Source organism: Mastigoproctus giganteus, chromosome 1 (genome assembly GCF_048544385.1).
Source record: "Mastigoproctus giganteus isolate SK-2022 chromosome 1, ASM4854438v1, whole genome shotgun sequence".
NCBI lineage: Eukaryota > Metazoa > Arthropoda > Arachnida > Uropygi > Thelyphonidae > Mastigoproctus > Mastigoproctus giganteus.
In genome coordinates, this window is record NC_143575.1 from 77,003,211 (window position 1) to 77,026,649 (window position 23,439).

Consider the following 23,439-nt stretch of genomic DNA (forward strand, 5'->3'; position numbering starts at 1 on the left):
AGCCGCTGGACCCCTACTGAGGCCCAACGTTGTCCACACTTGGCCTCGTGGAGGCAGACCAGGTACACAGAATGAAATTTTACTCTGGCAGGCCCTGCCACCTAGTTTCCTGAGATTTCAGTGGCTAAGGCCAAAAAAAAAAAAAAAACTCGGTAGGGGTGAGCGCTGGAATTAGAAAAGCCAATTGAGGTGTATGCGAGGTAATGATCCTCACAGGTAATGATCCTCCACAATGCACACAGTGCAACTCTCCACTTACAAATGAAGCATATTCTTGTTGAGTGTACTTTATACACCACTGCCCGCCAAGTCTCTTTTAGCTTTCTGCCAAACTTTAAAGAACCCTTGACAATCTGCCACATCATAGGTAACGACGCTAATCTGCTGGAGTTCTTTCACTTTAGAAAACAGAATTATATGATCGTTTTTGAGTAATGCCATAAATCACCATGCATATGTAACATTCATAACGGTGATAGGTGCAATATGGCCTAAATAGCCCTTGCACCAAAAAACCCTAATGATTGGTCTGTATTGAAGACCTTCATAGGTTTGCGACAGGGGGGAAGTGTTCTACGTACTATATTGAGGTAAACTTCTCTTATTATTTTGCAAATAATAAGAATTAAGTGCAAATTTAAAGGAATATATTCATTGTTGTTAACATGCCATTTAGGATACAAAAGTACACTCTGATCTCCATGGTTTTTAGTTCTCTTTTTGCCATTTACAAAATAACCAGTTTCATTGCACTTTCAGATTAACAGATTGCAGGTTAACAGATTGAAGAACCAGTGTCATCTGAATTATGGTCTACCACACTAGAAAGATTTTCCTCAGCCTGGTGGAGAAACTCCATTGTTTTTCTTTGTTCAGCATATCTTGAATTTAGAAGCATCTGAATAAAGGATTTTATTTCTTTATGACCAATATTTTGGAAACTTAAAAAAATAACCATAAGCCATCTTTGTATCATTAAACCAGAGTATATATGTTAGAGGAGTTGCATACTTCTTGGTAAAACTGCTGATGATCCTATTCCAGTTGCTGGCAATCTGAATAGATACTTTCATCTACATTGACATATGAGAAGTTTCTTGGAAATGGGATATCAGAAATATATCAAATTCTAACAGGAAGCTAAATAGTTTTGTAATAACTGAGAGGAAAGCAGAAGAGATTTTGAAGCTAAAAATAAGGCACCTGGGGATAGATGGCATCCGTCCAGTTATACTAAGGGGCAGAAAAAGAGGTAAGCATGCTTTTAGCCATAATTTTGAGAGCATCGTCAGATTCAGGGAAAACTTTTATGGAATGGATAAATGCAAATGTAACCTCAATGTGCTAAGTGTGATTATAGACCTGTAAGTTTGACTTCAGTTCAAGGAAAAATAATGGAGTCACTCCTTAAAGAAGTTTGAAGAACCATATCATTGCCAGTCAGCTTCCTTTAGAATGTAGTATTATACTGCAGGGCTATATGGTATCTTATTAACCTTGGAGAACATAAAAGAAACTTCATATACTCAATCCCTCATATATATCGATTCTTTAAGTGCAGTGAATTGTATACAGTGTAAGTGCTCTAGTAGTCATCTGCTGCTACAGAAAATCTGGGCTCAGTTAATAGAAATTCATAGATGTGGTTATCACATATTTTGTTGGATTCCTGGACACGCTAGATTTCAGGAAATGAACAGGCAGATTTAGCTGCTACAAGTGCTTCAAACCTGACCTCGTCCGATTTCAGGACACCTTATGTTGACTATAAATCCATTATACAACAGATCTCTAAACAACAATGGAAAGGCATGTGGGAAAAACAAGTTCATAATAAACTTTTTGAAATAAAAAGAGAACCCAAAGAGTAGTGGTCCTGTCTGAAAGTAATTTGAAAAGAAGAAACTGTCCTAGCGAGATTGCGTATCGGTCACACATACCTCACTCATAGTTACCTATTAAGAAATAAAGATGCCCCACAATGCAGTAACTGTTCATGCCCACTCACCATAAAGCATATCAACAGAGAATGCCCACTATATCTAAGAGAAAGAAAATCTGCTTTCTTGTTGCATTTCAATAATTGCCCTCAATTAACACTACAGAATGTTCTAGGACAGTGGTGTCCAACCTGTGGGCCGGATCCGGCCCGTGAATAATTTTTATATGGCCCACCCAGAAAGTGAACCGAAACAGCCTTTTAGAGTTTCACTACTGCAAGTACTGGCATGCAAGCATCGAGCTCGACTGTATCAAACATGCACATATAGTCCAGTGCAGTCATGTGTACTCTAAATACAGTTATGTATGCATCAATCTTTTCATATCGTGAAATTCTACTATTTTGATTTCATTTTATTTACTTGTTCATTTTATTGAATTATTATTAATTTGTATTGAATTTGTTTTGAAAGAAGGTCGATTTCGATTGTCATGTTTTTATTCAAAGGTGGACTGAAGATTATTTCTTCATTGAGTACGACAAAAAAGCAGTATGTTTGTTGTGTAAGGATACTGCATCACATTTTAAAGAATATACTGTAGTTTGTCTCGACAAACAATTATGCAAAGAGTAGAAGATATTGGAATTGAAAAAAGAACAAAACACACTGAAAACGTATGTCAAGAAATTTATCTTCTGCAAGTGCCAGTTATCAAGTTGCATATTTGATCGCTTTTGAAAGTAAACCATTCAGTGATGGTGGATTTGTTAAACGTTTTTAAAAGCTATGGAAGAAATTTGTCTGGAGAAACGAGCAATGATACAAGACAAACATATTGAACAATTAGACTTTACACCAGCCGGTATTCAAATAAACAAATTCCAATCCTGCAACTAAAACACTTTATTTACAATAAAATAAAATAAAATACGAGCGTATGAAATAAAATAAAATATATATATAGTAGTCTAAAACTGATGTGTTTTAATTTACAATAAAATATAAAAAATATATGATGATAAAAGCGATAAAAACAATTAATAAAATACTGTAACAACTGTAGCTTTCAGAGATAGCGATCTCCTTTCTCAACTGCATATTTCTGCTGTTTGGCACATCCTTAAATAGCAGATCCACGGCAATCGTCACATGGTTCCTCGGGAGTAAGGCCGGAATTTCCCATTTATGCACTGGAACCGGAAATGGCTCGGGAGTGCGCTAGCTGAAACCGTTCATCTCGCCCAAGAACCACTGTTTCAAAGAGGCGATGTAAGCATTACACCCTTGTCTCTATTAATGGAATTGCTAGCTGCCCCAATACGTAAACTCTCAAGCCATTTACGGTCCCAGAACCCCTGTGCATGATCCGTGATGACAGCATCCTCTGGGGAGATTTGATGTTGCTTCTCCTAGAAATGTTCTGCCAACGGCTGACTTCCCATAGTTTGTGGACTTTATTGCATTCATATGCTCCCCCAGACGGTCTTTCAGTCATTTCCCCGTCTCACCTACATAACACACCCCACAATCTGGGCATTTAATTTCATATACTGCCCCACTGTTGGCTTCTTTCGTTATGGGGTCTTTGACACGATATCACTGTGTACAACCTCCATCCTGGGAGTTGCACACAGCGTATCCAATCAGATTGTCATTTAATTCGTCATTTAATAAAAATTTGATTGGATACCATTTAATAAAAATTATTGAAAAGCAATGGTAGATTTTTGATATTTGTCCATAGATGCCTAAATTTCTATGCCTCTGGACTAGGCAGTCAGCAGTGCATGGGATAGTCATATGGCAGGAAAATTTTGAGAAATTGAGTGGAGCAACTTTAGAACTTCTTGAATGATAAATAAACAGGAGAATAAGCTTTGTTCATAGACATAGTGGTCTGGGGTGGTTTGCTTACAGACTCTGCTGCCTCCCTTAATATAATTGGATAGATTCCATTCACTCCAGGTGCCTTATGTTCATCCTGAACAATTTCTCCTCCACTTTCCTTTCAGTTATCACAAAGATATTTAGCTCTTCTTTAGAGTTTGATAGATTTCTGGCATCCCCTTCCCTAAAGAATTTGTAATATGAATGTAGATGCAAAATACCTATTCAACTTGTCTGCAACCTGAGCAGGGTCATCAACAGTTAACCCATAGACATCAAGTGGCCCAATGTAATTCTATTCCTGCCTTCTACTATTAATATTAGTGCAGAAGTCTTTGCTGTTTATCTTTGCATTCTTTGTCAGAGCCGTCTCATAATCTGCCTTACCCTGCATGATCTTTGGACTTGATTACAGACAAATTTATATCTACCATGGGCTTCTCTATCACGTGATAATTTATATGCATCTTATGAACTTTCCTTCTCTGCCGTCTCAATAGTACATCTCACATCCATTTAGATCTAAACCTTGAACAATATTTCTTTGTTGGTATGAAAAGCCCATTAGCTTCTTTAATTACTCCCTTGAATATTTCAGGGAACTAATCAAAGAATTTGGTGTTGGTAACATCAGTCGGTCTTGCTGTACACAATTTAAAAACTGTCTGAGACCTCTGTGGTCACTCTTATGAAAGCAAAAGCCTTTCCTTTTACCATTGACAGTAGTTGTCTTTAATTAAATTCCACATTAGTACACTGTGATTGCTGCCACCCATGCATTTAAGAATTTGATTTTACTTGCAGATTCTTAATGCATAAAGGAATCACTGCTGATAACCAGATCAAGAGTATTGTTGCCTCTTTAACATGCTGCTGTAGAAAACAGTCATCCAAGAAATCCACACAAGTGTTGTGTTGTGTGTGAGTGTGTGTGACCAACCCACAAATTCCAGTCAACATCTAGAAAGTTAAAATTCCCCATTATGAGACATTGATTTGCTGGCCCACTCTATTTCCCTGTGTAGCTGTTTGGTATACTCTTCACAGTTGTTAGGCCTATAGCACACTCCTACTCAATTTTGTTTTCCCAGTGCTTATATCATACCAAACTGACTCAACATTGCACTTGTTACCCAAGTCAGCTGAGTGCACTGCCTCAGATTTTATATTCTTAACTAAGAGCATAATTCCTGCACCTCTCCTGTCCTGTCTGTCCTTCCTGTGTTGGTGCCTCCGTAGCCAGGTGGGCAGGAGCAGCAGTGCGTAGCACATGCTTCTTGATTAGACCAGGGTTCGAGCCCGTGATCACCAAATATGGAGGATGCAGAAAGGTCAGGGAATGACCACCACATATTCCCAGAGCAATATGGCCTTAGTTGCTAATGCTCCTAAAAACCAAATAAACAAACATCCTGTGTGCATTGTATCGACATATTCAAATTCAGTATCACTTATGTCAGAGTGACACCACATCTCCACTGTTCATACAATGTCGTCATTCAATGACGTAATCAGTACTTCAAATTTATTTACAATGCTTCTAGTATATATGCAAGAATACATGCATGTGTTCTTACTCTTAGTTACCCTAACACAGCCCATGTATTCATTTGTTCCATGATAATCCATATCAGGGCCTGAAATCCCAGACACTTTGCTTTTTGGTCTGCTGCATGTTCCAATAGTTGCAATGCAAGAATCATTCGCCTCTGAGTGATTACTGTTAATCTATTAGTTTATATATACCCCCAAACTATCAGTTTTCCGACCCACTTATCACTGCCTTGATAGCATCAGCAAATATATTCTTGCACCTCTTCTATTCAAGTGTATTCCATTCCTCTAAAAACAGTCTGCTATTAACTAGCACAAACCATGCTGCAAAAAATTCTGCCCTATGAGATGAGCCTTGCACATTCTCTCCAGGGCTGAGTTGATTGACAAGACTCTCAACATCCTCCTATCATGTGTGGGCAGAATTGCAGACACTTTCAAATTCAATTCTAAGGCACGACTTTTTGTGAACATTGCCCTGCATTTAAGTATTAGATCTCCTACTCTTAATATTATTAATGCCAATGTGTACAACATTATCAACTTTTGTGCCCTTAAAAGATGATATCTGCTCTACAATGTCATCTTCTTTTGTTCCTGGCAGAGTTACCCTGGTTCTGTTCCACCTATCCTTCTTGCACAACATATTTCCCTGACAATAGTCACTGACAATGACTAGCTCCTCTGGGAGCTAGTTATTGTCAGGAAGATGAGAGAGCGAGAGCGCACGCAAATCACTGATCTTGAGAAACCCCATTCCACTCTGAAAAATACTCATTTTTGACAGTGGTCATTCTATCCTTTCAACCAATCTCTGAGCAATGGGTCTTCCATGTTATCCTAACCTTATCTTATTCACACGATCTCTTGTGAGAAATTACATCAGAAACCTTCATTAAATACAGATATATATAATGTCAAAGTTGTTTCTTACTTACAACTACTTTATAACCTTTAGTAATTTACTAGATTTGTAAAGCAAAACCTCCCATTCACGAAACCAGGCAGAAACCCATTTACAATGTTTTTCTTGTCAAGATTGTCCTCAATTACATCTTTAACCATATACTCCATAATCTGACTAACCACAGAAGTCGAATTTAGTGGTCTATAATTGCTCACATGTTCTTTAGCTCCTTCCTTTTGGATTGGAGTTCTGGCATTTCAACAGTCCATAAAATTTAGGAATAATGCCTAAATTATATGATCTCATTAACATTACTAATGGTTGGATAGACTCACTTGCTGCCTTTTTCAGTATAACTGGATATTTTATATCCATTCAGAGGACTATGCATTCTCTCAGCTTCAGTTGCTTTTCAGATAAGTGCTTCTCATTTACTGCCACTTATTTTATAGTGGATTCAGCTGGAATTCATTTCCCCATAGTTTAGCATGATTTCAGTAGTCAAGATCGAGTAGTCAAGATCAAGAGCAGAAAAAGTGTTCATTTCAATAATATTTTGATTGGATTGTCAATTTTGTAACATTTGAGGAAAGCTTTGTAATATATGTAGGTTAGTTACAGCACCACAAATTGATCACAGGCCAAAAAAATATTCTGTGTGCAACTTACTTTTGTGATTGAAGGAATGCAATTATGCACTTTTGACAACAATTAGCATTACCAGGGCACATGATGCAAGAAAGCAAGCTTATATAGCATCAGCCAAAAAAAAAAAAAAAAACACCCTTTATTTCACCCATCCACTCGCTCCAAATGTTAGTCAAGTTCTGCCTTGAATCTATTTAAGCTATCAACTTCTACAATGACAGATGGAAGTTTGTTCCAACAATCAATCACCTGCTGGCTAAAGGCAAACTTCCACACATCTATCCTACAACTGTCTTTCCTCACTTTGAATTTATGCTCTCTCAGGCGATTATTCCGAGCAAGAGGAAGAATCCCATCCACATTGAGCATGCTCAAACCATTCAAGGCTTTATACACCTCAATCAGATCACCTTGCAGGTGCTTAGTCTCCAGACACTAATTTCCAAAACTTAAGCCTTTCTTCATAAGAGCAACCCATTGTTTCATTCATTAATCTTGTTGCCCTTCTCTGTACTCATTCCAACAGCTCTACATCATTCCTTTAAAATGAGGCCTCCAGACCTGTATAAACTATACTGAAGGTGTGGCCTGACCATTGCCTTATACAAAGGGATAACCACCTCTTTATCCCTGCTAGAAAAATTCCTGTATATCATTCACAAGACACCACGAGCTACTCTTGCAGACTGTCTGCACTGCCCAGAAAACTTCGTATCTGCCTGCACAATTACCCCCAGGTCCTTTTCATTCTCTGCCACTGTCAGTGTAGTATCACAGAGTTGATACGTTGCTCAAGGGTTGCTGTTTCCCATATGTAGTACTTTACATTTGTCAATGTTAAACTTCATTTGCCACCTCTCAGCCCATCTGCTCAACCTTTCCAGATCCTGTTGCAGCAGCATAGTGTCAGTAGTGTCCTTAACAACCCTGCCAACCTTTGTATTGTCTGTAAACTTGGACATTAGGCTTGATATACCATCATCAATATTATTTATAAATGCAGAAAACAATAATGGACCCAACACTGAACCCTGAGGGACTCCACTAATAACATTAGTCCACGATGAGTAGTGTCCATTGATTACCACTCTGTCTTCTCCCCCTCAACCACCCCTTTATCCATAGCAGCAATTTGCCTCCAATACCACACTGATCCAATTTTTGCAGCAGTCTTCCATGTGCAACAGTATCAAAAGCCTTTCTAAGATCCAAGTATATAATATCAAAGTTATTCCCTGCATCCAGTTCTTTTGTGACTGCATCATAGTATCCAATCAAATTGGTCAGGCAAGACTTCCCCTTAACAAAACCATGCTGTGTCCAAGCTATAAATGAAGTCTTGTCTAGATGATCATGCAATGCTTCTTTAACCAGTGCCTCCATTAATTTCCCTGGAACAGAAGTTAAACTAAGAGGTCTGTAATTACTGTCTCCCTTTGTTCCTCCTTTGAGGATGGGATCACATTTGCACATCTCCAGTCCATGGGTACCTCCCCTGAGTCCAGGAAAGCTCTCATAATTAAGGCTGAGGGTTTGCTTTTTCCTTTGCTGCCTCCTTTAATATAACTGGATAGATTCCATCCACCCCAGGTGCCTTTCTTGTGTTTCTCTTTAACAATTTCTGCTCCACTTTACTCTCAGTTATTACAAGGTTCTCTAGCTTACTGCGAGAGTTGAATACACCTCTGGCATTCCCCTTGCTGAATAACTCCATGTGAATGTCAATACAAAATATTCATTTAGTTTGTTAGCTACCTGAGCAGGATCATCTACAGTTGACCCATCGATATCAAGTGGACCAATCTGATTCATCCCCTTCCCTCTAGAGTTTACATAAGTAAAGAACTCTTTGCTGTTTTTCTTTGCATCCTTTGCCAAAGATTTCTTGTAATCTGCCTTTGCCTGCCTAACCTCCTTTGTAACTTGGTTACAGATCAACTTATATCTGTCATAGGCTTGTCACATGCTAATTTATATGTATCCCATGCATTTTTCTTCTCTGCCATATGTCTTATTAGTTCATCTGACATCTATTTAGGCCTAAACCTTGAACAGTATTTCTTAGTTGGTATGAAAAGCCTAGTAGCTTCCAAGATAAGTTCTTTGAATGCTTCCCATTTTTAATTTGATGTTGGTAACATCATCAGTTGGTTCCACCATATAGAATTTAAATAGTCTTAGACCACCATAGTCACCTTTATGAAAGCAAAAACCCTTCACTTTACTCTTGATGGTAGTACGAAATTTTTAGAAATCTTCAAGTACCGTGTTAATATTCTAGAAAAGAATAGCGAAAGCTTAAAAAGCGGTACTCACCTTGAAATTAATCTGTGATGGTTTACTTAGGTAGCGTGGTTAATGTTTAAGTTGAATTGTTAAATTGAAAAATTAAAAGGGAGGGAAGTAGGTAAAAGTTGACTGAGTTAAATGGGCGCAAGGAAACAGAAGTGTACACATCCAATCCTTGGTTGTCATCGAAATAAAAGAAAGAAGAATAATTAAAAACTATGTAAGTGAATCCGGTGAAGCCAATAGTCTTTACGAGGACTTTCGTTAGTTAAAGAACGTCTTCAGTTGGCAATGTGTGGGGAGAGAACGCGCATGGTATTTTAAGAATAAAAAAATTATACTCTTGTGATGCCTTTTTTGACATGTGGGAACTTTAATCTCGAGAGGTTCCAAATTTGGGAAAGATTGAAGGGGAATTTAGAATTTTGAGGTTAGAGTGGTGCTTGTACCATTCAATAACTAGAGCTTCATATTGAAGTATTTTGTAGCTGGATTTTAGTTTAATGATGGAAATGGCAGAATCGATGAGCGGGTTGTTGTTGTGAGTCTGGGCATGAGTTGTAAGTTCTGTGACAGATTGGTTAGACGTGAGACTATGGAAATGGTAGTATGCACGGGTGTTGGATGTTTTTGATGAGCCAAATTTGGTAGTGGTACTTCCGATATAACATGTGTTGCAGTTTGGTTGACAATTAATGAGGTATATAATAATATTAAGGTCGTTTGTAGAATGTTTGTATGTGTCTTTATAGGTGCTGAAGAAGGATCCTAATTTGTTGTAGGTGGAAAAAACAAGGGAGATATCAGTGTTGTTAAATAGGCGTCGGAACTGTCCTGCTAGTTCATTGTGGTAAGGGAGGACTATGCGGATGTTAGTTTTATTTTTGTCTTTGGTTGGGATGTTAGATTTAATTTTATTTTTAGCGTTAAGGATTGTATTTAAAATGAGTTGGTGGGGGTAACCTCTGGATATAAATTTGTCGGTAATATACTGTATTTCATTGTGAAGATCGGTGGGTGAGGAACTGTACTTTAGTGCATTGTGAATTTGGTTATATGAACATTACCCTGCATTGTTGAACTCCAGTCCAAACTCGAACATCATCGCGATAAATGGCGTCTAATGCACCAAACAAATAGTATTATTAATACCAAACTTTCTTCCTGCTCTAATATAAAAAAACAACAGCTTATGGATTTACACAAACTCAGTAAAACTTCCAACGTTATTATTCAAAAAGCCGATAAAGGTGACACGATTGTTATAATAGATAAAGACACCTACACCGAAAAATTAGAATCCATCTTAGCAGACCCAAACACATACATAAATGTAAATAACCATAACATCATAAGACTCAAAAATAAACTCGACATAATTCTCAGGAAACTCAGGCAAAATAAGGAAATCAACCTTTCCACACTACAGCAAATTGGAATCCGCAATAACATCCTCCCCCACATGTTTGGGATTATCAAGTTACACAAAGCAGACCACCCTTTAAGACCAATTGTATCATATAGCAATTCAGCTTTCACTAATTTATCCTCCTTCCTGGTCAAAATTATAACCCCCCCTTACTAAATTTTCCACATTCAAGATCAATAACACCAATCAAGCTTTTCCAAAAATTAATAATATCACAATATACGATACAAACATCCTAGCTTCCTAAGACGTTACTTCTCTTTACACAAATGTCCATATTCCATTTACTTTACAAGCCTTACGCAAGTTCTTAGAAACAGACGATACCTTAACAAAACGTACCTCCCTTTCTATAGACCATATCCTTGAACTCACCACCCTTCTATTAGAAGCACGATTTTTTAGATTCAACGAAAAAATCTTCCAACAAAATATGGCTTACCGACTAGGGATTTCGGCCCCATTGTCTGAAATCTACCTAGCTGCCATTGAAAGCCAAATTCTACACCCCCTTTCCCCCTGAACTAAAATTATACATGCGCTATGCCGGCGACATTCTTGTAGTAGGTAACAGATCCATTATTAATAACCTCTTCGTAAAACTTAACTCTGTACATGATAGACTTAAATTCACCCTTGAAATTGGACAGAACAATCAGATAAATTTCCTTAATCTCACTATCTATATAACAGGCACAAAATTAAATACGAAAATTTTCAGGAAAAATACAAACACCGGCAAATACTTACATTTTGCTTCTCATCACCCTCTAAACACTAAAAAGGCAGTTTTATATAACCAAATTCACAATGCACTAAAGTACAGTTCCTCACCCACCGACCTTCACAATGAAATACAGTATATTACCGAAAAAATTTATATCCAGAGGTTACCCCCACTAACTCATTTTAAATACAATCCTTAACGCTAAACATAAAATTAAATCTAACATCACAACCAAAGACAAAAATAAAACTAACATCCGCATAGTCCCCCCCTTACCACAATGAACTAGCAGGACAGTTCCGACGCCTATTTAACAACACTGATATCTCCCTTGTTTTTTCCACCTACAACCAATTAGGATCCTTCTTCAGCACCTATAAAGACACATACAAATATTCTACAAACGACCTTAATAATATTATATACCTCATTAATTGTCAACCAAACTGCAACACATGTTATATCGGAAGTACCACTACCAAATTTGGCTCATCAAAAACATCCAACACCCGTGCATACTACCATTTCCATAGTCTCACGTCTAACCAATCTGTCACAGAACTTACAACTCATGCCCAGACTCACAACCACAACCCGCTCATCGATTCTGCCATTTCCATCATTAAACTAAAATCCAGCTACAGAATACTTCAATATGAAGCTCTAGTTATTGAATGGTACAGGCACCACTCTAACCTCAAAATTCTAAACTCCCCTTCAATCTTTCCCAAATTTGGAACCTCTCGAGATTAAAGTTCCCACATGTCAAAAAAGGCATCACAAGAGTATAATTTTTTTACTGTAATATTTTTTTATGCGCGTTCTCTCCCCACACATTGCCAACTGAAGACGTTCTTTAACTAACGAAAGTCCTCGTAAAGACTATTGGCTTCACCGGATTCACTTACATAGTTTTTAATTATTCTTCTTTCTTTTATTTCGATGACAACCAAGGATTGGATGTGTACACTTCTGTTTCCTTGCGCCCATTTAACTCAGTCAACTTTTACCTACTTCCCTCCCTTTTTTAATTTTTCAATTTAACAATTCAACTTAAACATTAACCACGCTACCTAAGTAAACCATTGCAGATTAATTTCAAGGTGAGTACCGCTTGTTAAGCTTTCGCTATTCTTTTCTAGTCTTGATGGTAGTTACCTCTTTGAGTAAATCCCACTTCAGCACACAGTGATCACTGCCACCTAGTGGTTCCTTTATCTGCAGATTCTTGATGCATGAAAAATCACTACTGATAATCAGATCAAGAGTATCTCCCTCTAGTTGCCCCCTGAACATGCTGCTGTAGAAAACAATCATCCAATAAATCCACAAAACCCTTGCTAGTGTGTGAGTGACCAACCCACAAATTCTAGTCAATATCTGGGAAATTAAAATCCCCCTTTATAAGAGACACTAATTTACTGGCCCACTTTATTTCTCTGCACAATTGCTTATTATTCTACATCAGATTCATTAGGCCTATAACACACACCCACTCATTTTTCCTTTCCCAGTGCTTATGTCACACCAGACAGACTCAACATTGCATTGTCCACCCACATCAATTGGATGCACTTCCTTAGATTTTATTTCTTAACTAACAGCATAACTCCTCCTCCCTTCCTGTCCTGTCTATCCTTTCTGCACACATTGTACTCCCGAAATTCCATTTCTGCACTGCTTGTGTGTGTGTGTGTGTGTGTGTGTGTGTGTGTGTGTGTGTGTGTGTGTGTGTGTGTGTGTGTGTGTGTGTGTGTGTGTGACACCATGTCTGATATCCCAACAATATCTGCCTTTGATGTCTTGGCTAGCAATTCAAGCTCATTGAATTTATTAACATGTATTTACTTGTTCCACTATGACTCCCAGCAGTCCTGAAAATTCCCATTGCCTTGCTTTCTAGGCTGCTGCTCAATTGCATTTCAATAGAAGTAGTGCAAGAATCACTTTTACCTCTGGCAGTGGCTACTGTTAATCTATTAGTCCGTGTATCCCCACAAGCTAGCAGTTTTCTGACCCACCTAACTCTGCCTCGATAGCATCAGCAAATATTCTTGCACCCTTTCTATTTAAGTGCTTCTACAGGGATGTATCACATCCCTGTAGAAGCACTCTCCTGTTAACAAGCACAGACCAGCCTGAGAAAAATTCTACCCCTTGAGCCTTGCACAATCTTTCCAGGGCCAAATTGATCAACAAGGCTCTCATCATATTCTCCCTCCTATCGTGTCTGGGCAGAATTGCAGACACTTTCAAATTCAACCCTAACTCATGGCTTTTTTTCAGCATTGAACAACCCTAACTCATGGCTTTTTTTTCAGCATTGGCAGACATACCCTGGCTCTGTTTCATCTATCCTTTTTGCACAATGTTCTCCATTTCCCTGACAAATAGGATCTAGAAAAGTGAGGCAAATGGGCTGAGAAGTGGCAACTGAAGTTTAACATTGACAAATGCAAAGTACTCCATATGGGTAGCAATAACCCAAGAGAAATGTACGAACTGTGTGGTACCACGCTCAGGGAGGTGGAGAATGAAAAAGACCTGGGGGTAATTATGCAGTCAGATATGAAGTTTTCCGAGCAGTGCAGATGGGTTGCCAGAGCAGGTCATGCAGTTTTGTTAATGATATATAGGAATTTTGCTAGCAGAATGGTCAGGCCACACCTTGAGTATACAGGTCTGGAAGCCTCATTTTAGGAAGGATGTAGAGTTGCTAAAACGACTACAGAGAAGGGCAACAAGATTGGTGAGAGGAACAAAGGAGTGCACTTACGAAGAAAGGTTTAAGTTCTGCAACTTACAGCATCTGTAGACTAGGCACCTGTGAGGTGATCTGATTGAGGTGTATAAGGCCTTGAATGGTTTGAGCAGGCTCAATGCTGACTGGATACTTCTGCTTTCGCAGATTCAGAACCTGAGGAGTATAGATTAAAATTGTAGAATTAATGTGCAGAAGTTTGCCTTTAGCCAGTGGTAGTTGATTGGTGGAACAGACTTCCATCTTTTGTGGTAGCTGATAGCCTAAATAAATTTAAGGCTGAACTGGACAGGCATTTGGGACGAATGGAGGGGTGAAATGGGAGGGGTTTTTTTTGTCTAATGCTGTATAAGCTTGCTTTCTTGCATCAAATGCCTCAACTAATTCTAATGCTAAATAGAAAAGCTTACTTTGTTGTATAACTGATATTCATCATATACCCCAGTTCCTTCAACTAATGAGATCTGTGCTATAACACTGAGACATTCCGATAGTTTAGAATTCTGAATGGTCTACAGTTTATCACTCTCAGACAAAGCACAAACTGTGTAATGTTTGGCATATGAAGAAATAAAAGCTTTAAAGGAGTAACCTAAAAATCACTAGGAATCATCAAGAAAATTTAGTGTTGTGACTTGGCCTCCACAATTTTTTGTGCTCTGCATTGTGGAACTGTATGAAAGGACTTCAATGTCTAAATAAATTGTAAAAATTCTTTGCATCCACTTTTTGTGATACTCTTCTTTTAGCATACCAGTTTGGTGTGACTTGAATTCTCCTGAACAGAACAATGCTTCAATTCCCTAATTCTGTTCTGTGTAGTTCAGTCTGCAAGGACTCCAGGTTTAAATATGTTTACATACCTTTAATCATTATTTTTGTGGAAATTGTGAATCTCTTGCAAACTTATAATTGCCCATTTTCATTTTTAGAATTGGTTTCCTGAATTAGTTATTTGTACCAGTTATTTTCTCCATGTGGGAACTTCATATGTTTCTAGTGGCTTTGTGACCATTTCCTGCTTATTTAAATATATTTAATAAATTTTGCTAGTGCTTGGTACCATGTGTGTAGTTTTAAATGGGATAATTTCCTTGCAGAACATGCGCAGGAATCGTAAGGAGGAAGTTGTTCTTGCCCAGACCCGCATAGGGCATAGTCATTTGACTCATTCTTTTTTGCTGAGGGCTGATGACCCTCCTATGTGTGAGTCCTGTGGCACAATTTTATCAATTAGACACATTTTAATTGAATGTCCAGATTTTACCAATATCCATTTTACCGCTTTTAACCATCTGACTGAGCCGTATACACTGTCAGATTTTATCTGACAATGACAATGTGTCTGCTGTTTTTAGCTTTTTAAAAACAATAAATATTTTTACTCGTATATAAAATTTTTACATTTTTCTTTTATACCTTTTGACATAGTGACCTAACTAATTAGGTCACTGAAAATTTAAAAATTTTTATAAATGACCTGGTCTTGGCACATTATAGCCTTAGTAGCTAATGCGCCAATAAAACCTAAACTAAACTAAACCTTGCAGAACATGTATTTATTATTCCTTCACCTATTTGATGTTATCATTGCTACTGATTCAGATCTGTTTTTTTTTTTTTTTGGTCTAATATAGTTTTTTCTTAGCATTATATACAGGATTTTTTTTTTGCTACTGCTCTTGGCCCCCTTTGCCAAAAATATCTGTTAGTATGCCTACCTACCATCCCAGAAATTATTAGACTGATTTATGTATTGTACTATTCAGGGTTTCTGGATAATGTATAATCATTCCATGCAATTTTCTTGATGAAAGTGATCAGCTCCTTGCTAAACCATTTAAAATCTGTGTTAGGCCTTTTTGAAAGATTTGTCAACTCCATTACCATTAGCATTACCATTAGTAGAGGCATTTGATGCAAGAAAGCAAGCTTATGCAGCATCAGCCAAAAAAAATAAAAAAAACCCACTTCCACTTCACCCCTCTGTTCTTTCCAAATACCTGTCCAGCTGAGCCTTAAACTTATTTAGGCTGTCAACCTCCACCACAAGGGATGGAAGTCTGTTCCACCAACCAACCACCCGCTGGCTAAAGGCAAATTTCCGCACGTCTATCCTACATCTATCTTTCCTCAATTTGAATTTATGCCCTCTCAGGTGATTTTTCTGAGCTAGAGGAAGAATCCCATCAGCATTGAGCATGCTTAAACCATTCAAGGCTTTATACACCTCTATCAGATCACCTCGCTGGTGCCTAGTCTCCAGACACTGTAATTTGCAAAACTTAAGCCTTTCTTCGTAAGAGCACCCCTTTGTTCCATTCACTAATCTTGTTGCCCTTCTCTGTACTCGTTCCAGCAGCTCTACATCCTTCTTGAAATGAGGCCTCCAGACCTGTATACAGTACTCTAGGTGTGGCCTGACCATCGCCTTATACAATGGAATAATCACCTCGTTATCCCTGCTGGAAAAATTCCTGTATATCATTGACAATACTCCATGAGCTACTCTTGCAGCCCGTCTGCCCTGCTCAGAGAACTTCATATCTGCCTGCACAACCACCCCCAAGTCCCTTTCATTCTCTACCACTGTCAGTGTAGTACCATAGAGTTGATACGTTGCTCTGGGGTTGCTGTTTCCCATGTGTAGTACTTTACATTTGTCAATGTTAAACTTCATTTGCCACCTCTCAGCCCATCTGCTCAACCTTTTCAGATCCTGTTGCAGCAGCATAGTGTCAGTAGTGTCCTTGACAACCCTGCCAACCTTTGTATCGTCTGCAAACTTGGACATTAAGCCCGATATACCATCATCAATATCATTTATAAATACAGAAAACAGTAATGGACCCAACACTGAGCCCTGAGGGACTCCACTAATAACATCAGTCCACGATGAGCAGTGTCCATTGATTACCACTCTGTCTTCTCCCCCTCAACCACCCCTTTATCCATAGCAGCAATTTGCCTCCAATGTCACACTGCTCCAATTTGTGTAGCAGTCTTCCATGTGCAACAGTATCAAAAGCCTTTCTAAGATCCAAGTATATAATATCAAAGTTATTCCCTGCATCCAGTTCTTTTGTGACTGCATCATAGTATCCAATCAAGTTGGTCAGGCAAGACTTCCCCTTAACAAAACCATGCTGTGTCTGAGCTATAACTGAAGTCTTGTCTAAATGATCCTGCAGTGCTTCTTTAACCAGTGCCTCCATTAATTTTCCTGGAACAGAAGTTAAGCTCACAGGTCTATAATTACTTGTGTCAGCCTTTGATCCTCCTTTGTGAATTGGGGTCACATTTGCATTTCCAGTCTATGGGTACCTCCCCTGAGTCCAATGAAGCTCTCATAATTATGGCTAAGGGTTTGCTTACTTCCTTTGCTGCCTCCTTTAATATAACTGGATAGATCCCATCCACCCCGGGTGCCTTTCTTGTGTTTATCTTCAACAGTTTCTCCTCCACTTTACTCCCAGTTATTTCAAGATTCTGTAGCTTACTGCTCGAGTTGAATACACCTCTGGCATTACCCTCGCTGAATAACTCCTCATGTGTGAATGTCGATGCAAAATATTCATTTAGTTTGTTAGCTACCTGAGCAGGATCATCAACACTTGACCCATCAATATCAAGTGGACCAATCTGATTCATCCCCTTCCTTCTAGAGTTTACTCTAGAAGGAAGGGAAGTAAAGAACTGCCTTCGTAATCTGCCTTCGCCTGCCTAACCTCCTTTGTAACTTGGTTGCATATCAACTTGTATCTATCATAGGCTTCTGTGTCATGTGTTAATTTGTATGTATCCCATGCATTTTTCTTCTCTGCCATATGCCTCATTAGTTCATCTGACATCCATTTTGGCCTAAACCTTGAACAATATTTCTTAGTTGGTATGTAAAGCCCAGTAGCTTCCAAGATAAGTTCTTTGAATGCTTCCCATTTTGAATTTGCTGTTGGTAACATCATCAGTTGGTCCCACTGTATAGAATTTAAATACTGTCTCAGTCCATCGTAGTCGCCTTTACGGAAGCAATAACCCTTCCCTTTACCCCTAATGGTAGTTACCTCTTTGAGTAAATCCCACTTCAGCACACTGTGATCACTGCCACCTAGTGGTTCATTTATCTGCAGATTCTTAATGCATGAAGAATCACTGCTGATAATCAAATCAAGACTATTACTCCCTCTAGTTGCCTCCCGAACATGCTAATGTAGAAAACAATCATCCAATAAATCCACAAAAGCCCTGCTAGTGTGTGAGTAACCAGCCCCCAAATTCCAGTCAGTATCTGGGAAATTAAAATCTCCCATTATAAGACACTCTGATTTACTGGCCCACTCTATTTCCCTGTACAGTTCCTTATTATACTCATCAGAGTCATTAGGCCTATAGCACACTCCTACTCTCAATTTTGATCTCCCAATGTTTATGTCACACCAAACTGACTCCACACTGCACTGTCCAGCGATGTTGACTGGCTTCACTTCCTTGGTTTTTATGTGTTTCTTTAACTAATAGCATAACCCCTCCCCCCTTCCTATCCTTTCTGTAGACGTTGTACTCCCCAAATTGCAGTTCTGCATCCCTTATATCTGTGTGACACCACGTCTCTGATATCCCAACAATATCTGCCTTCGATGTTTTGAGCAATACCTCAAATTCATCAAATTTATTTACTAAACTCCTAGCATTGGTGTACACACAAGTATACCTGCACCTGTTTCTATTCTTAGCTACCCTAACACAACCCATGTATTTACTTGTACCGTACTGGCTCCCAGCAGTCTCTGAAATACCATGCATTTTGTTTTTCAGGCTTCTGCTCATTCTAATAGAAGCAGTGCAAGAATCTCTTTCACCTCTGCTAGTGGCTACTGTCAATCTATTGGTCTTTGTCTCCCCCCAAGCTAGCAGTTTTCCGACCCACCTAACACTGCCTCGATAGCATCAGCAAATATTCTTGCACCCTTTCTATTTAAGTGTATCCCATCCCTGTAGAAGCAATCTCTCCTGTTAACAAGTACAGTCCAGGCTGAAAAAAATTCTACCCCTTGAGCCTTGCACAATCTTTCCAGGGCCGAATTGATCAACAAGGCTCTCATCATATACTCCCTCCTATCGTGTCTGGGCAGAATTGCAGACACTTTCAAATTCAACCCTAATTCTCGGCTTTTGTTCAACAGTGACCTGTACTTGTTAAGTAATTCTGCCGGTCTCCTACTCTTAATATTATTAGTGCCAACGTGTACAACTATATCACCTTTTGTGCCCTTAAAAGATGATATTCGCTCTACAATGCCATCAACCTTTGCCCCTGGCAGACATACCCTGGTCCTGTTCCACCTATCTTTTTTACAAAGCATGTTCCCCGTTTCCCTGACAATAGAGTCACCAACAACTACTAGTTCCTTCGGGACCAGCGCATTCTGCCTTCCGAAATTTGATTAAAATTGGACTAATTGAAATCCATATTGTAGCTGAAGCACTGGATATTGTTTATACCTATGTCGTGGTTGGAAGAATGAATAAGCATTGTGTCAGATGTGCAGAAATAGTTTTCTTGGTTTATGCATAAGTTATTGCTTCTTGCTTTTTTTTTTTTAATAAATTATGAATTTTTACTAATGTGCCTGAAATGTAATACTATACACACATTAACTAACTTGCTAAAATCACTAGCATTTTGATTTTCTGAACTGAAAATTTCATACTTAACTTTGATAATGGATTTTCCAGCTTATCCTGCTTAAATAGCATTCGGTGATTTAGTGATATCATAATCCTTCTTGACAAAATAAAATCTCTCTGTTATTAATAGTTATTACTCTGATTTTCTCCTTTGCTAATTCATTATTGTCATTAGATAAACATAGTATCTACTTCTCATATGCCGTGTGGCCGCCATTTGGTTCTGTTACTGGGTGTAAAGGATTATACTGCTACTGTTATATTAATTGATTAAATATTCTATTTATTTGTATCTAATGAAGTTGCATATCTGATTTTTGGTTAAGAACATAATCCCCTTATATTGCTGTATGCAAAGAAAAATTGGTTTTGACTTGTATTATTTAAATTTTCAGCATTTTTTTTACAGGAATATAAGCAATTCAGTTTCTTCTGATATGTTATGAATATGTTTATAACATAGTATTAGATTCTACATGAACCTTTCATTTGTATGAAAGATGCATACCAAGCTATGGATTAATCTTTCATGTGCTTGGTTTTATGTAGTTTTATTCTTCCTGCAGTGCCTTCATGGAGTAGATATAATCACCATTCCTCCCCACGTCATGTAGAAAAGGCCTGAGTTCAGATTTCATCAATGACATGTGGAATGTTTTTGGACTTTTTTGAGAAGTGCATGGGTTTTTTCTCCCAGAGGCTCAGGTTTTTCATCCAGGAAACAAAAATTAGCCACAGAATGCTCAATTTACTGGCAAAACTAAGGCCTCAGCCTTATTTGTTTTTTTTTTTTTTTTTGCTTAACACATTCTCAACCTTCCTACAATTTTAAAGATTGGTTCAATGTGAGAATTGCTGCTTATCTGATTCTTATGTTTTAACATTTACTTTGAATTTTACTTCTAATTTTACAGCTTTGAATAGACTAACTTCGCCATATAAGGAAAATAGTTTCTCACATTTTTGTACTTAAAACTAATATAAAAATATAATGCTTGTCCGACATTTGTTTGGTTGTTTTAATGCACATATTTCAATTTTTTTAACTTGTTTTGCTTATTCTGCTTGAATTATTCCTTTTGAGTTCTTTAATGTAACCTTAATTTGAAATGCTATTGTTAGAGAAATAAATGTTTTACCCTCTCATATTTTTGAATTTCATGATTTGTTATTTTGCATTGCTACCCACTATACTTGTCTTTTGCACACATTTTTTTTCCATTGTATTTTTTTTTATTATTATTATTATTAATGCACTCACAATTAACTTTATGTATACCCTCCCTTTTCAGAGAAAAAGACAAAAGGTAAGCATAATTATGGCACACAAACAAAAGCTATTCTTCATCTTCTTATATCTTCAGTCTAAGCTTGCTTTCAGTTTTATTAATTTCTTTATAAGAGTGCCCTTTTGTCTTTTTTCTGTCCTTTAAGTGCTTTTCATGTAAATTGCATGTTGCATAAATAAAACTTCCTGGCATATGTTCTATCTAAAAATTCCTTCCTTCATATTCATTTTATTTTTTCCTTAAGTTTTTTTTTACTAAAACTAAATTTTAATGAATGAAAATAGTTCCATCCTCATTATATTCAAATATGAAATAACTTGGTTATTTTTAAAATTCTGCAACTTAAATTGCTACTTAATGATCGGAATTCATTATGATTGAATACCAAGATGAACAAGAACAAATTTATTTTAAACAACTGTTTAGCTCTTAACAAGAAATTGAAATTTGATTTTGCACTAATTCTTTCTTCTGAAACTGAAATGAAATCTTCAAAAGTAAATATAGTGAATTTTGATTTTATGAACCCAAATCTGTTGACAAGTTTTTTTTTCTTTTTTTTAAATCAGTTCCAATAAATCTAAGAACAATTAACTTTTCTTTGAAATTACATTTTAAGTTGCTTTCAGTATCTTCAGTTTTACATTTAGTTTCAATATTTTATTATATCTTAAATTAAAATGATAACAGAGCACTTCTGTGCAGTTTACGAACAATACTATTTTATTGAGAACTTTTGTAGTGTCATACTTGGTCTGCAAGTACTGTTGACAAAGGTACTTGCAGGCAAACTTCATTCGTATTACTCAGTTCCAAAGTGCAATTAGGTCCATATCCAATCAGGTACTTTCTTGTTTCATGCAGTTTTTCCAATAATCTTCAATTTTATCAATTTATATTTCTCTTTTCATTATCACAAAGCAAAATGGTTATTTTAACACCATGTACTTTGAATTATCAGTTTTAATAAAATGTTGCAAAATTTAAAACCTAAACTTGTTTTAATGTTATTTTTTTTAAATACAGTTATTGTTTCATTTTTCAGTACTTGTCCCCATCAAAATTTCACTGCATTTTATCATAAAATATACACGTACTGTATTACAAAAACATATAACACAATTTTATTTTTAAAAGATCTTGGGGGTTGAGAATTTTGTCCATGTTAAAAATGAAGCATAACAGCAGACCAAAAAATACTAAAGATTTTTTTTTCTTAAAAAAAAAAAAATAAAAAAAAATACAGTGCACCTTTGATTTTATGAACTAATAGGGAGAAGTGAGTATCCATTATTGGAAATGCTGAAATAAAGTTAAAAAAACCAAGCTTGTATTTACCTTTATTTTATTGGTTGATACATATTATATAATAATTTATGTATAATGTCATCATTCTACTCTTCCATTTGGCACGGGTTGAGTCCCTATTTAGATCTCTTCCTTCACTGTTGTCGCCTATATACTTATACTAAGTATAAGATAATTTACTACTATATAGTAGTACCTATAAAAAGTTTATTCAGAGTCAGAACTAAGAAAGTGAAGTTGAGATACTGGTAGCAGTTAGATGCCATCCTGTTGTCAAAAATTTCACACAGGAACCTTTCATTTAAAACACTGCATAGTTTGTTGGTCCACCCCACCCACACACACACACACACACACAGTGCTGTCAGTATCTTCCTTAAGCAGAAATAACTGAATTACCACTTCTGTGGTATTCCTTAACAATAAAAGCACTTTTTTGATACTGTACACTGCCATTTTCTTCACATCAGCTGGAGAGTATTCAATGTTGCCAACCAAATCCTCAAATCTTTCTCTACAGAATGATGTTGGTATGAGAAATTTGAAGCTTGTGAAACTGTAAAGAGAAATAGTATGACGAATAAAAAAAAAAAAAAAATCAGTCACCCTGTACATCACAAATCTCTTATTTGCATTTCTGAGTAGACTTAGTTTATAATAAATGACAGCGTGAAAATAGATTTTAAAATCAGAGGCAATCATGCCTGCCAACCATTTTTATAGAATTTTGGCAGCTTACAATAGATAAAATTATCTGGAATTTAAATTCAGACCTGAATAAAATGATATATAAATAAATGTAGAAGTAATGACAATTTTTACTTTTTTTTTGTTTTTTCTTAATTCTAATTAAATTTTTGAAATAATTGCACTCTAATATTGGGAATCCAAATCAAAATAAGAAAAAAATATTTAAAATCATCTAAACAAAGTTTTCAAGATACCTGGTCAGTGTGAATAGGAAAAGACCAAACCCTCCGGCACTTTACGACATGGCGAAACAAATGGC

The 23,439-nt window shown here is 37.0% G+C and overlaps 1 protein-coding gene across 8 annotated transcripts in view; it reads left to right on the plus strand.

Annotated features, from left to right (window-relative positions):
• The window catches only part of Mctp (multiple C2 domain and transmembrane region protein), a 690,267-nt gene that overhangs the window by 603,097 nt on the left and 63,731 nt on the right, over positions 1–23,439 (plus strand). The window lies entirely within an intron of this gene.